This window comes from Cotesia glomerata, linkage group LG4 (genome assembly GCF_020080835.1).
Source record: "Cotesia glomerata isolate CgM1 linkage group LG4, MPM_Cglom_v2.3, whole genome shotgun sequence".
In the NCBI taxonomy this organism is placed as follows: Eukaryota; Metazoa; Arthropoda; class Insecta; order Hymenoptera; family Braconidae; genus Cotesia; species Cotesia glomerata.
This window is the reverse complement of record NC_058161.1, coordinates 14,436,429-14,459,591: the sequence shown is the minus strand read 5'-3', so window position 1 is coordinate 14,459,591 and position 23,163 is coordinate 14,436,429. Positions and strand designations below refer to the sequence as shown.

The 23,163-nt window shown below is 33.2% G+C and overlaps 1 long non-coding RNA gene across 1 annotated transcript; it reads right to left on the bottom strand.

Annotated features, from left to right (window-relative positions):
* Positions 1-2,749: 2,749 nt before the first annotated feature.
* Positions 2,750-22,486, bottom strand: LOC123263763. The gene is made up of 3 exons (XR_006509219.1): positions 22,155-22,486; positions 15,551-15,553; positions 2,750-2,762 (listed from the first exon to the last, which is right to left on the bottom strand). It is a non-coding gene; the product is annotated as an uncharacterized LOC123263763 (long non-coding RNA).
* Between the last annotated feature and the right edge of the window lie 677 nt (positions 22,487-23,163).

The following is a 23,163-nucleotide window of genomic DNA, read 5'->3' as shown; positions in this document are numbered from 1 at the left end:
GGTGGGTGGCATTCGACGCAGTTTTATCATCCTCATAAGTTATTTTGAGGTTTTAATTGATCGAACCAAAAATTTCGGAGTAATTCCGAAAAACCACTTTTTTTGGTTTTCTTTCGTTCACGATATCTCTCGAACGAATCAACCGATTTCGACCAACTTGGTGGTGACCTACGTGGTTTTTTGTTGTCTAGAGCTGATTAGTTTTTGGAATCGATCGGTGGAGCCGTTTAAAAGTTATCCAAAAAAAACCACATTTGAAAAAATTTTTTTTCTTAGTTTTTTTAAGATTTCTCAAAATCTACTGGTCCGAATCGGTTCCAACTTACAGGAAATCTAAGTTTGGCGAAGCTCTTTCGAATGACACCAACTGCAATGAAATCGGTCGCCGTTCAAAAGTTACGAGAGGTTTACACACACACACACACACACACACACACACACACACACACACACACACACACACACACACACACACACACACACATACAGACATAGTGACAACCTCGCTGGAGTAGTCAGGGAAGCTTACCAGGACCTCAAAACGTCGAGATCTGATGAAAACTCGATTTTCGAAAAATGGGGTAAAACCAATAACTTCCCGATTTTTGAAAATCTTCGATTTTCTAAGCGGTAAGTTAATAGTATATTACACATCTAGGGCAGTAAAATAAGAAATGTCTCAGATCACATGTAATTATTGTCCGAGGCGAAGCCGAGGTCAATAAACATGTGATCTGAGGCTTTCTTATTTACTGCCCGTGGTGTGTATACTTCTTTTCTCCTCGACGGAGGCGGAAAGCGGCATTTTCATTTAGAGCAGCGGGCGGAAAATTGACGCTTTCCGCCCGGAGGGGAATAGTATATTACACATCTAGGGCAGTAAAATAAGAAATGTCTCAGATCACATGTAATTGTTGTCCGAGGCGAAGCCGAGGTCAATAAACATGTGATCTGAGGCTTTCTTATTTACTGCCCGTGGTGTATACTATTTTTCTCCTCGACGGAGGCGGAAAGCGGCATTTTCGTTTAGCGCAGCGGGAGGAAAATTGACGCTTTCCGCCCGGAGGTGAGAAAAAATTTTATCCATCTCGTGATAGTAATTATTGTCAGCGGTGATTATGATAGGTGTTTTATTTTATGTAAAAGGCTAATACTATCCTAGAGAATACCGAATCCTATTATTTAGAGATGGTAATAGTTACCATTCCCGATTTTAATTAATATCATCGATGCCAAGAATAGTAAAATTATCATCTAAGACGGTATTCAGTAAAAATGGTCGATGGTTGTTATTAACATAAATTTCTGAAAGAGCATCTCTCAAAAAATAATTGGAGCGGTTTTCTAGGACCCAGTTTTCGAAACTCGGACTGAAACCAATAACTTTTCGAATTTTAAGAACTTTCAATTTTTATAGTAGAAAATAAATGACGTTTTGCGATATTGCTAAATTATAAGAAAAAATTTATTATCAAGTTATACAATAACATATATTACTTAATTAATTTTTACATAGTTTGGTAAAAATAAGATAGTGATGTTAACAATCTAATCTGTAGATGTAATGCCTAGTTTATTGATGTAAAATTGACTCAAGTCAATTAGTTTGTTGAGATATTGTGAAAGCAATATTCTGCTAACATATGCATACTACATACACGAGATCTCGTATAAATACGTAAATAAATATGTGTATAACATTTTTTCAAGGAAGTGTGAGAAATTAATTTATAGCTTCTTTATTTTTTGTCTATAAGTAAAGTTATGAATATCATAAATGGAAGAATCGATGATTATTAATTTTCAAGAAAAAAAGTATAGTCAGTTATATTATATATATATACGTAGGTCTATGCATGAAATGGTAACACCACAAAATATACGCGATTTAAAAAATTCGTGATGATTAAGAGTTTTTATTTTGTCACTTTAAGTGTTGTGTGTAAAAAAAGAATTTTAAAATCGTGTTTTTGTCAGATCTTAATGTTTTGCGGCCCAATGTATTCTGAATACTTTTACGACGTTGTCGTGTATGTGTTTAACCGATAGGAATGCATTTGCGGCATTCCCGAGATTTCTACTAGACTTGGATTTTCTGAAAATTGAAAGAGATTCCGGCCGATTTCAAGAAATCTCAGAAGTTAAATTAAAAAAAAGTTTGGAAAATCCAAAAGTGCACGCCTCATAACGCTCATTCATTTTTTAAGAAAAAATAAATTGTGTAACTGATAAAAAAAAAGAAAATTATAATTAAGTAATTTCTTACAGAGTAGTTTTTTTTTTAAATATCAGCGCCCTTTTTTCTTGTTATATGCGCACGCAGTCTAAAAAAATCTAGCTTTATCAAGTGGCGCCATAGTTTTCACGTGACAAATAAGAAAAATTCGTTTGTCTTTGTACGGTTATATCATAATAAATTTTAATAAAAATTCAATTTAAAAAAAAAATACGTAAACTAGGCTACTGATATGAAATACGGACCCAGTTCATCGCATTCGTAAACTAATAAAAAAGGTCCGGTCTTGAAATATCAATTTGTTCGGGAGTAATCATTGGTACATCCAAAATGGGGTGACATCCGGACGTCCATGTAAAATTTTTTTCAAAACGTTTTTTTTTTTTCAAAATAGCTACATGAAATGATTTTAGAAAGTAAAAGATGGTTTGATTTAAGTGATTTCTCCGTGTACATCTACTTATATTATTGTATAAGTGTAATATGGTTGTGATAGAGACATTTAAAGATCACAAAATTGCTTGACCTTGACGAGTCGAGTATAAAGCACAACCTCACGCGCTTCGCGCTATAAGGCGTGCAAAAAAAGAATCTGAAAAATGGTTGACTCTGCAGATCATCCTCGAAACTTTTCGCTATTTACAATCTCAAAACATTCAAACAATTTTAATTACTAAGTTTTGAGCTTACAAATACAACTTTCATATATTTTCCAGGTCAAAAGTTTGATATTTGTGCTGGGGGAGCACTCTTTTGAAAACCCCAAACTATAATATTTCCAAAACCAATTAACCGATTCTAATGCAGTTTACGACGTTGACGCTGATGTATAACCATAAAAAGATAATCTTTTATTTAAAAAACGATCTGTCAACCTGTTCAATGGCTATCATGAGAGGATTACGCGCACATACACACACACGCACACGCGCGTGCGTGTGCTTACGTAATCACATGCGGTTAAACACAAGGATCTTATAAATCTATGTAGTTCTCAATATTCTCGAAGCCATTCAGTCCTCAATGCACATTGATAGTTTAGATCAATCGGTTCAGTCAATTCTGAGATGATTATTTTTTTAATATTCGTATCTTTTAAGGTAAGAGCCCCAGTAGCTGCTTATGTACCAGTACATGCTCACTCCATGTCGCGTGCCCAAATGCCAAAAGGGCGTATAAAAGTTATACGCCCTTTTGGCTTTACAAAACCAAAAGGGTGTTTAATTTTTTTTTGTGCCAATCCTTTTGTAAACATGTTATAAGCTAAGAAATGAAAAAAAATTTTCAATGCCAAAAGGGCGTATAACTCGAGTTATACGCCCTTTTGGCTTTAGAACACTCAAAATTTAGTGATCTAAAGCCAAAAGGGCGTATAATTTTTAACTTCCCGCTAAGAAAATTAAAAATTTTCTAAAATTGGGATTATATGGGTTTTACCTCGTTTTTCAAAAATAGAGTTTTTATCAGTTCTATATTCAGCTATACTCAGCTCCAAAAATTTTTTAGCGATTAGTTAATAATTTCTTACTCATAATAAAATGTTTTTCATTCTATATGTACATATTATGGATTTTAACTACAATTTTATGAAGTTTTTTATTTATCTTATATATATATATATATATAAGGGTAGAGCAGTTGGCGCGACACCAAAAGATCCAGGTTCGATTCCTGGTCTGAGCATTTTCTGAGTTATTATTTTTTCGGTTACCGAAAAAAGTGTCACTGAGTAAATAAATCTTTCTTTGAATTTTAATTGTTAAATTTCACCTGAATTTTCTCTGATGGTATGAGACCTCATACCAATAAAATAATTATGGTGAAGAAGTAATAATAAAAATTTAGTAATTCTTCAAAAGAATTTTCGGATCGGGATTCATGGCTTAATTTACTAAAAATATATTAATTTAATAACTACCGATCTTCACATCATTTATTAAAAATCCTTGGCCAATATGACTTCAAGCTCAAGACAATCAAGAGAAAAAAAATTTGGAGTCAAAGTAATGAAAATATATATATATATATATATATATATATATATATATATATATATATATATATATATATATATATATATGATATTAATGAAATATATGAAAAGTGCGTGTGGGTACTCAAGGTCAACGACAATTTATAAATAAAAAATCTATTAAATAAACATTTTCCTGTGAACTGAATTGTGAATCTAAACCATTCTGAAATCCACTGGAAGACACACAAAAAATTTCATTAAAATCCGTCCAGCCGTTTAGGAGGTGTTCAGTGACAAACACACGCACAGAAGAAATATATATATTAAGATATGAAAATTTTAGTACGCGAAAAAACTTTCAATTTATATGCTTTTTTAATCATTGGACTGTCCGAAATGATGAAAATTTAAATTTACTACCATCGAAAATGCTGACTTTTTCAAAATATTTTTTTACACAAACTTTCTCCGGACAATTTTGAAGACTGTTGTTCGAAATTATGAAAAATCCTGATTTTTTTATACGCCCTTTTGGCTTTAGACCGATAATTTCCTAAAGCCAAAAGGACGTATATCTTAAGATACGCCCTTTTGGCGTTAGTACGTCAAAAATTTTTTTTCTGTAGATCTTTACGTTTTGAGCGATTCTAAAAAGAATGGCAAAAACAAGTTTTTTTATACGCCCTTTTGGCATGGAACCCTATCTAACTGCTGTAATACGCCCTTTTGGCATTTGGCACGCGATGTATTTGTATATCTATATTCACAAATACTTGGAGTGACCCGATTAAAAATAAAAATTGATTTTTAAAAAATAAAATTTTTATCCACTGCCGCAACAACGCTGCACTACAGCCGTTTGGAAGACAAAATCGCCGCAACACGAAATCTTTATTCTCGACTCGCATAACCGCAACACAGCTGCACGCTGCTTGATGTTATTCAAATCGTCGCCGCAACACCGCTGCAACACTGCTGTACCCCAATGCTAAAGCATAGCTACAATTTCACAAAAAATGGCATCATAATTAATTTATCATGCAATAATTAATTAATAAATAACTTGAACATAAATTTTAATGTAAGACCTATTGTTTAATCTCCTTTTATTCAAATGCCTAATATTCAAACGAAAAAAAATTTTTAAATCAGGCCAAAGTACCGCGAAATTATTGATTCTTTTTAGTCGTATTATTGAAGTATATTTTTAATTCTGTCCCCTGGGTTGAACAGAAGCGGCGTGCCTATCGAAATACCCTGGAAAAATTTTATATAATGATTAAACTGCGATGGGATTCGAACCTGGGTCGTCTGCATGAAAGTCTCGAACATTACCAACTGCGCTGCAAGTCGTAGTTAACTAAAAGAATTTAGTTTAGCTATTTGAATGATCAACAAATATTTTATTTCAATGTATACCACCAAACGAAGGTAGTGCAGCGGTGTTGTGGTGGTGTTACGGCGATGTTGCGGCGGTGTTACGGCGTTGTTGTGGTGGAGTTACGGCGGTGTTGCGGCGGTCGAAATTTATTATTTTTTAGTAGAAAATAATAATTTAATTTTTACTCGGGACAGTGCAGCCGTGTTGCGGTGATGTTGCGGAAGTGTTGCGGCAATCACAATTTTATTATTTCGTCACAGATTTGTTGCAGCTGTGTTTCGGCGCTGTTGCGGGCACTTGGACTCCGTACGGCGCTGTTGCGGCTATTTTATGTTTTTACTCGGGGAGCATGTACTGGTACATGAGCAGCTACTGGGGCTTTTACCTTACTCAAAACCGATTAAATTAAGAATCTGAAACTTTCAGGATCATATTATTTGATTAATACCGACAAATCTTTTTATGTATCGTTTAAATGGCAGATTTATTATATTTATACTGGTACAAATATATGTAGGGGCCTACCCAGAATAAAAATTGACCTGATTTAGAATAAGGAAAATTATTTTTAAAAATTTTATTGCCTTGAATCAAGCAAAATTTACTTAATTAACAAAAATTTATTAATTAATTTATTATTTATTAATTAATTAACAAAAATTTATGTCATCAAGCATTTGATTAATTAAATCAAGACGATGAAGCTCCACAATGACTTTCTTGGTTCAACAATTTTTCTCTTGAATCGAGTTAATTTTTTATCAGTGTGGGGCTATTCTAGTTGAATCGATTTTCTATTCTCGAACTTTTTAGTCGTTAATTTAAAAAAAATTTTGAATTTTGTTGATTTTACTGAATCCAACCATTTCGTAAAAGTTAAAAAACTATATTGAATTCCGTAAATCCAATCGAAATCGACTAATTTATTCAAAAAATATTGTAGTTCAACCCGACTAGAAATTTCGTGAGGCATTGCCGAACAATCAATTCGGGGCAAGTTGGGCTTTCCGAACTTTGGCAAGCCTAATTCACGCCTTATTAATTCCACTATAGGCAAGCCAAAGTTCGGCACTGCCGTAGTTTTTCCAAGCTACGCCCAAATTCGACAAATCTTTGGTAACTGATTTCATGCGAGTCAGGCATACCAATAGTATGTCAAACTTCGAACTGCCGTAGGTTTTCCAAGCTATGCCCAAGTTTGGCAAACCAAACTTCGGTAAATCTTCGGTAACCGTGACTTCATGCAAGTAAGGCTTACTAATAGTATGTCAAAGTATAAATATTATAGTATTAAATAATCTTTTCGACAATTGAAACTTAGTTTTGTGTAAAACATGACTCCTAGATCTTTTATCCTGATTTTGCGTTCAAACAGCTGATCATCTATTCTATATTCTAAGCTTATGGGGGATTCCTTTCTAGAGTAGGTAACTAATTACATAATATTGCAGAAGATACATACGTAGAAAAAGAAACTAGCAACTAAGGATTTTGTTTAAGACAATTATTCCAGAGTCTTGCTCAAGTATGTGTTACTTTTGTAGCTAAGGGTTTTACACGAGATTCTGACATAAAAGTCTTGCTCGAGGACATGTCATTTTTGTGGATTTTTTTGAAAATTTTTCGTTCATGCACACACGCACACCTGCACGTACATACAGACATTATGTCGGCATCGCAGAAATAGTCAGAATAGCTTACTCAGACCTTAAAACGTGATCTGATGAAAAATCGATTTTAAAAAATCGAGGTGATAATAATAACCACAATTTCTAAAAATTATTGATTTTCATTGTGGGGAATTAAAAAATTGTCGGTTTTTTTTTTATAAAACTTAATACATCCATAAACTTTTTAACCAAATATATATTTTGCTTTTCAGTAAAATACAAAATAAATGTATGAATTAAATTTCTATAAAATCTGATGAAAATATGATCATCTTAACTCGAGAAAACATTTTTAACTCAAGAGATATTTTTAGAAAAGCAATAAATATTTCAACTTAGCTTATTTATTTTCTTAAAATTCTTTTTTCAACACTTTGCTTCCAAAGTTACAAATAATTTTATAAAGTGAAAATTCTTTTGAATAAAAATTTCTTATTACTTTTTAATGAAATCTAAAATATTTCTACTTAAAAATTAAATTCCCAACATAAAAATATTATTTTCTCTGGACCCTAGATGATCAGAGAGTATATATACACTATATAGCGTTTTCCTTTGAGATACCTATAAAATTACCATGACTTATATAAGTCAATAACAATTACAATAAGTAAATACAATCTGTGTATTTATTGTTACATTAAACTCATTTACTATAGAATAATTCACGAGAGCTTGTGCTGTTCTATATTACAAACCAAACATCAGTGTCTTCGAAAAATTACAGCCAAATTACAGCAAAAATTATACCAAAAATTACATCAAGCCATAATTTATAGCTAAATTTGTCATTAAAGACAAATTTGGGAACTGGGGAAATAAAAGATAAAGGGGGGAGGAGGGACCTTACTCAGTAGGAATTTTTCGGTAACCGAAAAAATAATTCAGACAGCCCAGACCGGGACACGAACCCGGATCGTTTGGTTACGCGCCAAAGGCTCTACCAGTTAAGCTATCCGAGACATTTTCCGTAACTACCATTCAGACACCTAATAAGACCTACCGGGTAATAAACACCACCGTCCATCTTACGGTAAAGAGCCATAATTTATAGCTAAATTTGTCATTAAAGACAAATTTGGGAACTGGGGAAATAAAAGATAAAGGGGGGAGGAGGGACCTTACTCAGTAGGAATTTTTCGGTAACCGAAAAAATAATTCAGACAGCCCAGACCGGGACTTTAATTTGCTAAAAATTGCGTTCGCATACCATTTTAAGGGAAACACTAAAAGTTGATTATTGAGAATAATAACGATGCGGATATGATCTCGAATGAAAATAAGACCGAACTTATGGGCACTTCCTTACATTACCAGTTTCATCACCACGTACCTCAGACGATCTCAACTCTTGGTAACGTTCGAAAATTTTATACTCGTTCGCGGAAAAGTTTCTTTTTAAGAACTGTAAAATTTCGAATGTACTGCCAAACTAGTTGTCCTGCGACATTTTTGGTTCTTTTATACTTTTTAAAATTAAAATGTATCATAGAAACCTTTGAACCATGATTTTCCCAAGTGCTTTGGATTGAAAGTAGCAAAGATTCAAGGGCTCGCTTGTAGGGTTAACTATTTTTTACATTTTTTCCTCAAAATTGAAAAATTTAATTTGAATGATGACTAATTGAAACAATTCATGAATTCTCTAATGACCTGCTATTTATTAATGTATAATTAACATACAATATGTTTTTTACTTCTGAATCATTACAAATACTATCATAAATGATGATAGTCATAGTTTTATGACGTTAAATGTATTTCCAAACGACTTTTACATATATTGAGTCATCACTTGCAAATCATATAAGTATGACAACATTGAATATTTAATATATATACTTGATTTCATAACTAAAACTCAAATCGGTTGAAATATATATTATGCATAGTAATTAAATTTATACATGATAATTAAAGTATATAACTTTTAAAAAATCAAGTAATTGTAAGGATTAGTGAATAAAAAACAAAATTCTAAAACATACAGACAACTATAGAAAAGTTAAAAGGCTTAGGAAACATTTTTTAATAATTTGTACTAGAATAAATAGTGATTTTATTGAATTTTTGAGGGACAAGTTTCTTGAGTTTTTTTCAGCGGGTCAATTGGAAAGAAGTCCCCTAAAATCTTTGCATTAGATGTAACCTTCGCAAATGTAGTGCTTTATTTTTCTAGTTCCGTGCAGACAATCTCTAATAAACGCGGTCCCGGAGATCACTGTCAAGTTAGCTAAAGAAATTATTTAGCATTCAGATTAGCTTACTTTGATCATTTGTGTTAGCACTTTTATAGCAGAGTGGTCTGCGGACTCTGCAGCGCAAGTAAATAATGTTCACAGATAATATTCATAATCTTCCTGATTACAGGTTCGACGTCTGCTCGAGAATCAACCATTCAAGTTCTTGCAGCAGCAGTTACTTTTTTGAACTAAGCCTGCTTGGAATAATTTCATCAAGCTTTGCTGTATTTTAACATTTCCTTAGAATTTTTCTTGGGTTACTTGACTCACTGTCAACGTCAATAATTTTGAATTGGATAATTTAGAGGTTGTGACCTTGTACGTATCTATAGAACTTCGCTGAATTTGTCTATTCTCTATTTGTTTGTTAGATTTTTTATATAAGTTAGCATATATACATAGTAATTTATAGCTTAGATGAATGCCTGCAGTGATATTTCTTTTCGCAAGAGTGTCCGTGATTTCATTTGGGGTGTGCGAATATTCGATTTTAGGAATTGTTTGACACTAATTTGATTCTAATTGTGTCAAATATGTGATGTTCCCACCTGAATTTTACAAATGTTGTATAACAATTAAACCGCAGACAGTCCAATCGCGATAGTTCAACCGATGACATTTGAACCGAAAGACTGTTCAACCACAAGACAAATCAACCGATGTATTCATCATGAAATCAACTTCCATTTCGGCTGCCGAATGGCCTTTTTATTTATTACCATTCTTGAAACAAAAATTACAAAAAAATTCATTTATTTTATGGTAGACTTCATAAAATGGACCGAAAATCTAATAAAATTTACGGTAAAATTTTTTGAAAAAAAGTTAATAATTATCTCTATTTTTTTTTTTTTTTTTTTATTGAAAATATATAAGAATGCCAGGTTGGCAATAGCCTAATCGGCTCGGTACCTGCATTTCGAAAGAGTGGGACCAGGGTTCGATTCCGGCGCGCACCAATATTTTTCAATGATTATAAACTAAGAATATGTGTGTTTCATTGCCAGCCTCTGTACCGGTCGGGTTTTCTGTGGTTTTCCCGTATAGTTATGGAGGTAAAATGTCATTATAGAAGTACCTCCATACTATTTAAGACCGTAATGCAAATGCAGGTACTGATTATAACGCGTAAGTCGGCCACAGTCGCAGCACATGTGTGTCGGGCATGAAAGAAAAAATCCCGACATGCAGGGGGTGGGGACGAAAAAGTGGTTGAGAGTTATAATGACGGGGTTGAGAGATTATATTGCGGAGAAAAAAGTGGAGAGAATAATTCCCCACCCTCCCTTGTAAAACACTCTACAGTGATACAAGTAAAAACATCCTAAATTATAACCTTAATTATTATATAAGAATGCCTTGAGCTGAAAGCTCATATCACTCTGCCGTGAATAAAATGATTTTTTGCACGCCTCATAGCACAAGCGCGTGAGGTTGTGCTTTATACTCGACTCGTCAAGGTCAAGCAATTTTGTGATCTTTAAATGTCTCTATCACAACCATATTACACTTATACAATAATATAAGTAGATGTACACGGAGAAATCACTTAAATCAAACCATCTTTTACTTTCTAAAATCATTTCATGTAGCTATTTTGAAAAAAAAAACGTTTTGAAAAAAATTTTACGTGGACGTCCGGATGTCACCCCATTTTGGATGTACCAATGATTACTCCCGAACAAATTGATATTTCAAGACCGGACCTTTTTTATTAGTTTACAAATGCGATGAACTGGGTCCGTATTTCATATCAGTAGCCTAGTTTACGTATTTTTTTTTTAATTGAATTTTTATTAAAATTTATTACGATATAACCGTACAAAGACAAACGAATTTTTCTTATTTGTCACGTGAAAACTATGGCGCCACTTGATAAAGCTAGATTTTTAGACTGCGTACGCATTTAACAAGAAAAAAGGGCGCTGATATTTTAAAAAAAGTACTCTGTAAGAAATTACTTAATTATAATTTTCTTTTTTTTTATCAGTTACACAATTTATTTTTCTTAAAAATAAATGAGCGTTATGAGGCGTGCACTTTTGGATTTTCCACTTTTTTTTTTTTTTTTATTTAAAAATATAAAAGTACAGAAAGGCCTTGGGATATCCCAATTCAGCCTCAAAAACTTATACATAAATTTTTATAAAACAAAAATTATTACAAAGTTCTTACTTACTAGAGCCCTCTCACAGAGAAGACTTCAAACTAGAACATCACCTACATACTAGATTTTATTGTAAGGCACTGTATTTAAATAACAAAGTATTCTGTTCAAAAATTAGAAAATGAACAAAAAATAAAAGCAAAAAGAAATTAAATGCTAAGTTTAATAGTATTTATGAATTTAGAGAGAGCAATCACAGACAAAGGATTCATCTCACTTAACATGGCTTCGATACTGTAAGGAGGATATAATTTATCTTTTGAGATCATGAAATAAATATTCTCTAGCTTCATCATATAACTTACACTGCCAGAACACGTGATTAAGTTCTTCCTCAGACTCTCCACAAAGACATTGATTTAACTTTACAATTCTGAATCGAAATAAGCTAGATACTAGGGAAGTGTGTCCACTTCTTAGTGTATTAATTGATACAATAGTTTTTCTATCGAATTTAAAATTTTTAAACCACAAATGTGCGCTTTCTGTATAAAATTTGCGGAAATAATTAGTTTCTTTATATCTGCCTGTAACTAGGCACCACCGATTGAATTTATTTCGGATTTTCTTTTTCCAAACACCTTTTAGATCAGAAGCGGGAATTAACAGTTGGGAATCAATACCCGCCCTTACACTTTCTTTAGCCAGAAGATCTACAGTTTTATTATGATGAATGCCTACATGAGCGAGAATACATGAGTGAAATTGGAATATTTTATCTAGCAAATGAAGTCTGTGTAATTGGTCCTTAATACACGATTAACAATAGGGCTTTGCTTTTCCGAGTTGCGATAGTTTTTGAGGGCCATGAGAATACTTTTAGAGTCACTAAAGATGTAAAATATTGAATCGCTGCTGGTGAAGAACAAATCTAGCGTGGTGGAAATGGCCATTGCCTCTGCCATGAAGATTGACGCATACTTACACCCGACCAGAAATTTAAATTCGGCGGTGGTTCGTTTCGAATTAGGCATGCCGAATTCCAAGTTCGCGCCGAACCAGGAAGCCAAAGTTGGCCCACGTCCCGGAAGTAACGCAGTTGCGAGTTTGGGCCTAACTTGGCTTCCGACTTAAACGGTGGTTTGGAAACCACACTTGCTGGTGACTATCCAAGCCTCATTCAGTCCGAATTTGGCTACCTAACTAGGCAGCAATTCAGAAACTAAATTCGCACGGAAGAATCCAAATTGAATCCTTTTTTGTTTTAGCTATTTTTATTATAAAGCAAAAATTAATAATAATGAATGCTTATTTTTTTTTAATTTACTTTTTAAATTTTAAATATAAATATCGACTTTAGGACACAATTTTTTGAATTGTAAACGATTCTTTTTTTGTCTATGTCTCCGAATCTGAGTGACAAGATTCTACATCCAACTAATTGATCGACAAAAAATAGAAATAGTTCTCGGATTTCCTCTTCTCTGAGTCTATCTACAAGTACATGTGGTATCACATTGTCGTACGCACCTTTTATATCAACTGATAGACAGACGAGCACTTCCTCATCATCGAAAGCGCTTAGGATCTCAGCATTCAGGAGGGCTAAGTTGTCCATGCAGGATTTTCTTCACCTAAATCCAAATTGATGACTGGGAAGTTTCTTATGTTCTAGCTACCATGACAATCTAATGTGTAAGATTCTTTCAAATATTTATAAAAGACACGAGGCCAAAGATATAGGCCGAACCTCATTAGAGCCACTTTTAGGAATGAAGAAGACCAAGTATTCACGCCATTCGCTCGAAAATTCCTTTTTCTGAGAAATTTCGTTGAATAGAGCTAGCAACAGTCTTTTGAGCTCCTCTGGGAACCTTTTAGTCCAGGGATGCTGTTCGTATTGCACTTGTTTAGTGCAATCTTTAGTTCGTTCATGAGAAAAGGTTGCTCCAAAAACGGATCCCCGAATGCATTGTGAAATCTGGATTTCTTTAGTGGAGACCAGGATGGACACAGCTGGTCTATAGCATCTTTAACGTTGTTGATAAGTTCCTCTGAATATTCATTAGATGTGCTAGAAATATTCCACCTATTTTTAAAGACCTTAAGCTTCTTCCAAATGTACGATGGATCAGTGTATTTTGTTATTGAGTTGCAGAACGTTTTAAAGTTGGCTTTTTTAATTTTAGATATTCCCGCTTTGGCATTGTGCTCTGCTCTCACTAAATTACGAAAGTTATTTTTTCTGCTGGCGTTATGTTTAAACTGAAGCAATCCTGCTTTTCTAATTCTCACTAATTTCTTGCAGTCGTTGTTCCACCAAGGGGCGGTACAAGGAGCTCTAGTCTGCGTTTTACGATTATTCTGTTTAGCAGATTTGTTGAAGTTTTTCCTTCGGATGGCTGTCTCTATACATTTGGTAATAATGGCTAAAAAAGGTTGTATATTTTACTTGCGTATCTATGCTATTATTCCTAATTATTTCGGCACATTGAGCTATGCAAGATAGTAGGTTCTCGTCTACTAAATTCCAGTCAGTTTCGGAGATAACTAGATTCGTTGACTTGAAATAAATTTTCGATTCAATTCTTTCATTGAGCGTAATTGATATAGGATAGTGATCACTTCCTCAAGAATCCTGACCTACCGTCCAATTGTATGACGCCAAGGAAGTGTCATCGACAAAAGTTAAAACTATGGCAGACTCTGTACCATATTGACGTGAACAGTGTGTGGAACTCCCTTGGTTTAAAATTCCCACTTCTGATCTTTCTAACACATTGAAAAGTTCCCTACCTTCTTGACAACGTGATCTGTTGCCCCAATATGGGTGGTGTGCATTAAAATCACCGGCGACAATAAATTTTTCCTCAAATTGTGACAGAAAGCGCACCCAAGAAGTTTCATTGATAATACTGGTTGGAGATCTATAACAGGAGACAACAGTTAGTTTATAATTCGCTAGGAATATTGCACGCCTCATAGCGCGAAGCGCGTGAGGTTGTGCTTTATACTCGACTCGTTAAGTTCAAGCAATTTTGTGATTTTTAAATGCCTCTATCACAAGCATACTACACTTATACAATGATATAAGTAGATGTACACCGAAAAAACACTTAAATTAAACCATCTTTTACTTTCTAAAATCATTTTAAGTTGCTATTTTGAAAAAAATTTTACGTGGACGTCCGGATGTCACCCCATTTTGGATGTACCAACGATTACTCCCGAACAAATTGATATTTCAAGACCGGACCTTTTTTATTAGTTTAAGAATTCGATTAACTGGGTCCGTATTTCATATCAGTGGTCTAGTTTACGTATTTTTTTTTTTAATTGAATTTTTATTAAAATTCACTACGATACAACCGTACAAAGCCAAACGAACTTTTCTTATTTGTCACGTGAAAACTATTGATCAAGCTAGATTTTTTTAAACTGCGTGCGCATATGACAAGAAAAAAGGGCGCCGATGTTTAAAAAAAAAAAATAAAAAATACTCTGTAAGAAATTACTTAATTATAATTTTTTTTTTTCTGGTTACTCAAGAATTATCGAAAAATTACCACAAATACTTCGTCAAGATTCTTGGGCGTCTTGAGCCAAAATTCAGCCAGACAATAACTAGAAATCTGATACTTCTCACAACCACACTTTGAAACTCCATAGTAAAATCGAGTAAAGGTGTGAGCGAAAAAAGGACCATCGAGTGAGAAAAAGAGTGAGATGCGCTCTCATGGACTTTTGCTTTTTTCGTTTAAGTCTAGGTCAAGATTCCTGACCAAGATTCTTGTCGAAATCTGAATGCAGACTCGACAAATAGACTTAATAAATTATTGCTAAGCGCTCTACTTTCAAAATTTAGTCCAAGTCTGCCACTATTCCAAGTACAGACTACATAATCTTGTCTCTAATCAGAATACAGAATCTTGATTAACTACCTTGCCTAAGAATTATCTGATTTTTTACAAATGACTTTGCCAAATACATTGGTCAAGACTTATTCAAAACTTGTTTAAAATCAATGTTATTGTGCTTATTCTTAAATCTAGCACATGACATACGGTCTCAATGTTTTTATAATTTTCTCTTTTTCGATTCTCACCACTTTCAAAACATTTCAATTTCTCAAAATTTGTGCATTGTCATTACTATAGCTAGATTCACTTCACCAATAATGATATATCATTTCTTGTGTTCAGGCTAGATCTAATTGAATTCTTTTTATCAAACTTAAAAATTCAAATACCATATTAAAGCTTATCCCTGGTTAGAAAAAAGAATTCAAAACGATAGACAATATTAATTCTCTATTAGAGAAGAAATTTAGAAATATTGAAAATATTGAAAAGAATTCGAATTTCAATATTTCCATAAACATATTTCTACATTATAACATGACCATTCTTTATTTCATCATGATGATATTGTGCGAAATATTCGCACGGGTGAGCTAGTTTGCACAAATTTTTCAAAGACCCTTATTGCATTCTATAAATGGTTGATATGGTGTGGTACTACTATCTAAGCTTTGTTAATCTTTATTTCCACTGAAGTACATCACTTTTTCTGGAGCAATTAGTAACGTGAAAAACTTTTTTGAACTTTTTTCAAGAAAAAAAATTTCTATTATATTGAGAATGATAACGATGCGGATGTGATCTCGAATGAAAATAAGACCGAACTTATGGGCACTTCTTTTCATTATCAGTTCCATCACCACGTACCTGAGACGATTTCAACTCTTTGTAACGTTCGAAAATTGTATACTCGTTCGCGGAAAAATTTCTTTTCTGTCTTCCAGCCAGAAAGCGCAAACTTCCAGGTCGCTGCGCTAAACGAAGTTGCCGCTTTCTGGCTCCATCGAACAGAAAAATAGTATACTGACCTTAGCCAGTAAATAAGAAAGCCTCAGATCACATGTTTGTCGACCTCGGCTTCGCCTCGGCCAACAATTACATGTGATCTGAGACATTTCTTACTTTCCTACCCTAGGTGAGTAATATATACGATACCTTAAGCATTTCTATCATCAGCAATTTTGGCACTTTCCATTTTTTTATGCTGATCAAAAACTTCGCATCTCTCAAACTAATTTACAAATCAAATCTATAGCTGAAAAATCGATTAAATGTTACACGTAGAAAAAAATTTCAGTATCTTTTTTTATATTGTTATTGTAAGTTCGTTAAATTATTGTCTATCGGATATTATAGAAATATTATTGCCGTATTAATTTCCATATATAGTCTTTGGACTAATAAATCCAAGCATTTCTTCGAAATAACATTTTTTTGGAATTTCAAAACTGCAGTATCTTTCGTGTTTGAGTTTTTAAGCCAATTAGCTAAAAAATTTGAAATTTATCTTAACCCATACAGGACAATACGACGGGGCCAGATATGGGCCGTGCTTGGCGCAATGCTGTCTATCTCTGGCCCATGCTTGTAAACCCGCTTTGGCCCAGCCTTGGTAGAAGTCTGGAGTGATAACAGGGTGCCAAGCTTGGTTGCCAAGACTGGCCCAAGCATGATAACCAAGACTGGCCCAAGTTTTTAAGCCAAAGCAAGCCCAGGCTTATTCACCACTATAGAATTTACTAAAATAAGTAGATTACAAAATATATTTAGAATTTAATTGTTTAATGTGAAACCAAATTAGTATTAAGAACCCAATTTCGAATAAATTGAATTCTCTAAAAAAAAAAAAGCAAAATTCTACGAAACGGTTAAATTATTTTGTATAAAATGAGTAGTTTTTAGTTGAAATTATAAAAAAGAAATTTTTTAATTGTCAATAATTTATTTCAATTTTGATGTAGAGCTAACGCAAATTTAGACGACTTAACTCTTAATTTAGACCTAACTTTCGCTAATTCTAGAAATAAAGTGAAAACCGCATTTACCCTAACTGAGATTCGAACCCGAGCCGCGCGCTTGCCAGACCAACCACTAACCCCTACGCCGTACAACCGATAACTTAACGTACATCTCACCATTCATATAAGCTAAATCTATAATACTTTAATTTTTTTTTAAGACCGTATTAATTTTGACGATATACAATTGTTTTGTTGAAATAATAAATTTTCAATTTTAGCATTTGCTATCAAATATTCGTTAAGTAATAAATATTTACTGTTCCAAATTCTATTACTTAATGATTAATTAAATTTGGATTTCCCATTGAATGGCCAAAGTTAGGTTGCCCAATTCTGGCTCAAGTCTGGGTTGCCATTCAACGGCCAAGGCTAGGCATCCCAGTCTTGGCTAACGCTCGGGTAATCATTGAGTCGGCCAAAGCTAGGTTGCTCAGTCCTGGCCCAAGCCTGGATCGCCATTGAATGGTCATGGCTGGGGGACTCAGTTCTAGTCCAAGCTCGGGTAATCATTGGATTGACCAAGGCTAGATTGCCCAGTCCTGGCTCAAGTTAGGGTGACTCTAGGCTTGGCCAAGGCTAGTTTATTCAGTCTTGGCCCATGTTAGGGTTACCATCCAACGGCCGAGGTTAGGTTACACAAACTTGGCCCAAGTTAGGGTGACTCTAGGCTTGGCCAAGGCTAGGTTATTCAGTCTTGGCCCAAGCCTGGGTAATCATTGGAATGGCCAAGGCTGATTGCCCAGTTATGGCCCAGGCATGGGACAATATTGGTTTGCCAAGATGGGCTTCCCAATAATGTCCCAGGCATGGCCCCGTCGTTCAACTCTGGGGCTTCCTGTATGGGAAAAAAGCTTAAAAAAATCATACTGCACTTAATTCTCCATAAGCCCTCTCAAACGCTGTATCGCGTATCTCAATCGTTTGATTCATTCTAAAAATATCGCATGACAAAATTTTATTTACAAACATACAAAGTCGGCCGGATATCTAGCCGAGAATAGTCAGAATGGCCATGAATTTATGGACCTCCAACATAGAGATTTGATAAGCGCTTGACATCTCAAAATCGAACTGTAATCAAGATTTCTTTATTATTGAAATTGAGAATTGAAAATTATTAATTGTTGAAAATCGGAAAACCACTTTTGCCCTAAAAGATTTTGTAGCGTAGATCTAAAGTTTTGACTTAAATGTAGTTTCACTTAAATAAATTTGAAAAGCAAGATTTTAAAAAAATGTACAGCACAGGTTGACACTATAATAGGTTTGTAAACGTAGTTCGAATTATGTGAACTATTTGAATCATTTGAATAAATCGTCTCGGAGAATTCTTAAATTCGAATATTCGCACACCTCTAACTTATCTATTAAGATTTAATTTCTCTTAAACAAAAAGTAATTATCTGCTAAAGATGACTTTGACCTATAATCTAAATCTAAGTCAATCGTCATTGTTATCCTAAATTAGATATGATGAAAATAAAGTTGATATGATAACAATAACAATAACAACTTTCAAATACCGTGTCGATGACGATATGATGAAGTTGAGGTTCAAGACTGTTGTGACCTGGATATCCGGTGATTGTAATCATTCAATGCATGACACAAACGACATTCCCAAATGATCTTACGCCGATACATTTTATATAAAGTGAATTTCATTAACGCACGTTATATAACTACTCTTTACACGACTAACAATGTTTCATTTAGTTTCACGATGTTCCACGAAATGGAACTTTTTACGTCTACAAAAATTTTTTCTATTCATACCGATATGAAAATAAATCAAATATATGCCAGTAAAAAAACAAACGCTTCGAATTTTTGAAATAGTATTCACCGTTTTGTATGTATATCACGTAAAAAAAATTTTTTTTGTCGAAGTCCACGGAAAAATAATTATACTAAAAATTACAGTATAAATATAGTAATCCCGGATCCGATTTTAAATATCTTGAGTTTTATTATTTTACATTTTAAAATTAATATTGGTTACACACAAATTTTTATGTTATAGAATCGCGAAAAATTCGTTTCTATATCGTAAAAATTCATGTATAACAAGTAAATTTTTAAATGTAAAATAACCCGAGTCGAAATATCAGACCCGTTTAAGCTGTAAAAGTTTCCAAATCCTTTGTAGTTCAATTCGCCGCCTTAGAAGACGCCTGTTTTGGCAGTAAAAGTCGGAGTGAACTATGGATACAGTGAAAACAGGTCCACTGAGTTCCGTTTTCAATGTAAATTTTATCCAAAGAATAATAATAATAATGCAGAGTCGAAACATCAGACCCGTTTTAGCTGTAAAAGTCGGGGTGAACTAAGGACATAGTGAAAACAGCTCCACTGAGTTCCGTTTTCAATGTAAATTTTATCCAAAGCATAATAAATAATAATAATAATAATAATAATAATAATAATAATAATATCACTATTAGTAGATTTCATAATAATCTAACTATTGCAGTCGTCTTTATAGCGCAACTTTTAAAAAATTCACCCATTTTCTGAATCAGCTTGACAAACTGAATCAGAAAATATCTTTCATTCAAAAGTTTATATGTCGCGTTCCAGATACCATAAAAGCGTATTCCGGCAAAAAGCCCCGGTGAAAAGCTATCGGTGCGTATAAAATATTTTTTTTCGGGAATCGACGAATTTTCGTCTGAAATGTGCAGAAATGTAGAAAAAAAATTTTATACGCATATAATGTCATTGCATAAATTTAGCTTATAAGAATGATGAGAGGTATGTTAACTCATCGGTCGTACGGTGTAGGGGTTAGTTATCGGTCTGGCAAGCGCGCGTCTCGGGTTCGAGTCTCGGTTAGAACGAATGCGATTTTCACTTTATTTCTATAAGTAGCAGAAGTTAGGTCTAAATAAAGAGTCAAGCGGTCTAAACATGTGTTTAGCTCTACATTAAAAATAATATAAAACAAAAAAAACTCGAAAAAATTTTTTTTTATCATTTTACTAATAACAAAATTATTATTATTATTATTAAAAAAACAAAAAAAAATTCGGTCTCTAGTTGGGTTCGAACCTGCGTCCCCAGGCACGGTACGACAAAAGTAATTATTATTATTTAAATTTTTATTATTATTCAACGCGTGGTTAGACTGTAATCCTGTCAAAATGGGACAAAACTCCACTATTTACAGTCAAACCAGGCGTCGAGTTTATATAGTATTTAACTGAGCAGTCTTTCCTGACCACTCAATTTTCTAAGAATTGTTGGAAAAAAGTACAGCTTAAACGGGTCTGAATTTTCGACTCGGGAATAGCCTTGTTTAAAAATATTTATTGAAAAAAATTAAAAAACTTCGCTTTATGCAAATTATATATCTATAGATATATACTAAAAAATTGAAATCAATTGAAATTATTGAAAAAAATTCAAATCTCATGATAGTGAATTTTCAATGTATATTTTTACAGGGAGAACTCAAGATAGTGAACGTCGGATCCTAGATTACGATATTAATATCGTAATTTTTAGTATAATTTTTTTTCCGTGGGGTGAATTCAATTACATTCGCGAGTATTATGCAGTTTAAACTGTATATAAAAAAATTGGAAAAACTGAGTATTTTATTATGTTATAAAGAATTTTCTTCGTATAGAAAGTAAAAAAACAAAAGTAATATAATTTAATAAAAAAGTATATTAATTTATTAATCGTTCTACATAATATGTCAATATTGTTATGAAATATTGATATAAAAAAACTGTACTATGGAGTTATAACTTCGTACGCCAGTCGTTTCTTACATATCCTTATCTGAAATTAATTTTCATCACACTGGTGTTTAGAACAAGAATTTAGTTGATATTGACTTTCAAACTGGTATTTTTTATGTTAGAATTTTTTCCATTCCGTTTATTAATAATAACCAATTTATTTTGGTTTTTTTTTGGCAATATTCCGAAATTAATCAGTTTTCAACCATATTTAAATTGACTGAAAAGCTACCTCAGAAAAAAACGGATATACCTTGACTTAAGAAATTTTTTCTTGGCCGAAGAAAATTTCTTACATTTTAAATTGAAAACCGAAATTTACTTAAAATTATTTATGATTGAGCCAATTGCACGCCTCATAAGCGAAGCAGATGAGGTAGTGCTCTACTCTCGCCTTACAAAAATCAAGTGATTTTTGGAACTAAAATTTTCTCTATTTATTTTCTATCGCACTTGTGGAATCATGTTCACACATAAATTTCATGGAAACACACTAGTTTCAACACTTGTAACATTTTTAAAAGACATTTTGCTTTTTAAATAAATACAAAAAATGTTCAAAAAAATTATTCCGTGGACGTCTGTGTGTCTGATGTATGGAAGCTGGCGTGGTCACGATAACTGCCGAAAAACTTAACTGATCAAGTGCATTTTTATTTATACGCTTTAGTATTATCTAAAACTAAGTACTTTCGAAGATCACGGTCTAATTCAATATAGTTTAATTATAATTAGCAATAAACTAAAATCCACTTATCGTTTGTATATCTATATCTATGTAAATAAGGTTCGTTTACAATACATACGCAGTACCTTTCTTTTCTGAGTGGACAATGGGGCGAAACATTTAAAAGTATTTGTATTTTATTTTAATCGATTTTATTATGGAAAATGAGATTATGAGGCGTGCACCCATATAGCAATCTTTTTCAATGCTTGAGCAAATCTGGTCTCAATTTCGATAGTTGTTAGTGTCTTTTTCTACCTATGGGTCTTGCTCCATATACTTGTAGCAAATTCAATTGACAAGCCTTGTACAAGAACTTTGGGCCAGATTATAGCTCAAGTCTTGAGAAAGACTGACACCAGAAGCATGATAAATATACTTGTGCAAGAGTTGCTCAAGATTTGCTCAAGATGAAATGTTTTCGAATAACCGTTCGCATCATTCTACCCCTCCTATATTTACTATAGAATCAGTGGATTTCTGAGAATTACGGATCTTGAGCAAATCTTGAGCAAGTCATGGGTAAATCTTTGTTGTGAGTTTCTGGTACAAAAAAATGCGTCAGAAAGTTTTTCAATGCACCTTGCTTTAGACTTGTCTCATATTCTTGCACAAGATGTCTTGAGCTAGTTATATATAAATCTTGAACCATATCTTTTTAAATAAACTTGAGCAAGACCCATATGTAAAAAAAGACACTAGCAACTAGGGGTTTTGCTCAAGACGCTGGCACCAAAATCTTGCTCAAGCGGATGTTACTTGGGACTTTTGGATTTTCCAAACTTTTATAATTTTATACTTGGTTTGAAATAATTCTATCTCGATTCAATAAAATAGTTTATTCATGATTGTATCACTTTCATATGACTTATAAATCAACAATGATTTAATTGAGTTGACTGCTATTTTCTAAATACCCGTGGTATATTTTAATTTAACACAATTTACTAAATTAAGAAACATATATTTTTTTTAATTAACATCAAAAAATTTTTGCGACAACAATTAATTGATCTTAAGCCGTGACCGTCGCTGCTTTGGGTCAATAATAGTTTACCTCGGAAAAACGAAAAAAATTTGTTGGCTAACGTATATTATTAGCATGCCTGCCCTTGTGGAAATAATTTGCTGAAAAATCTCTTTTAAAGTCTTCAAAACTCTGCAGAAGACATTTTGAAAGTCTTACCGTCCTTA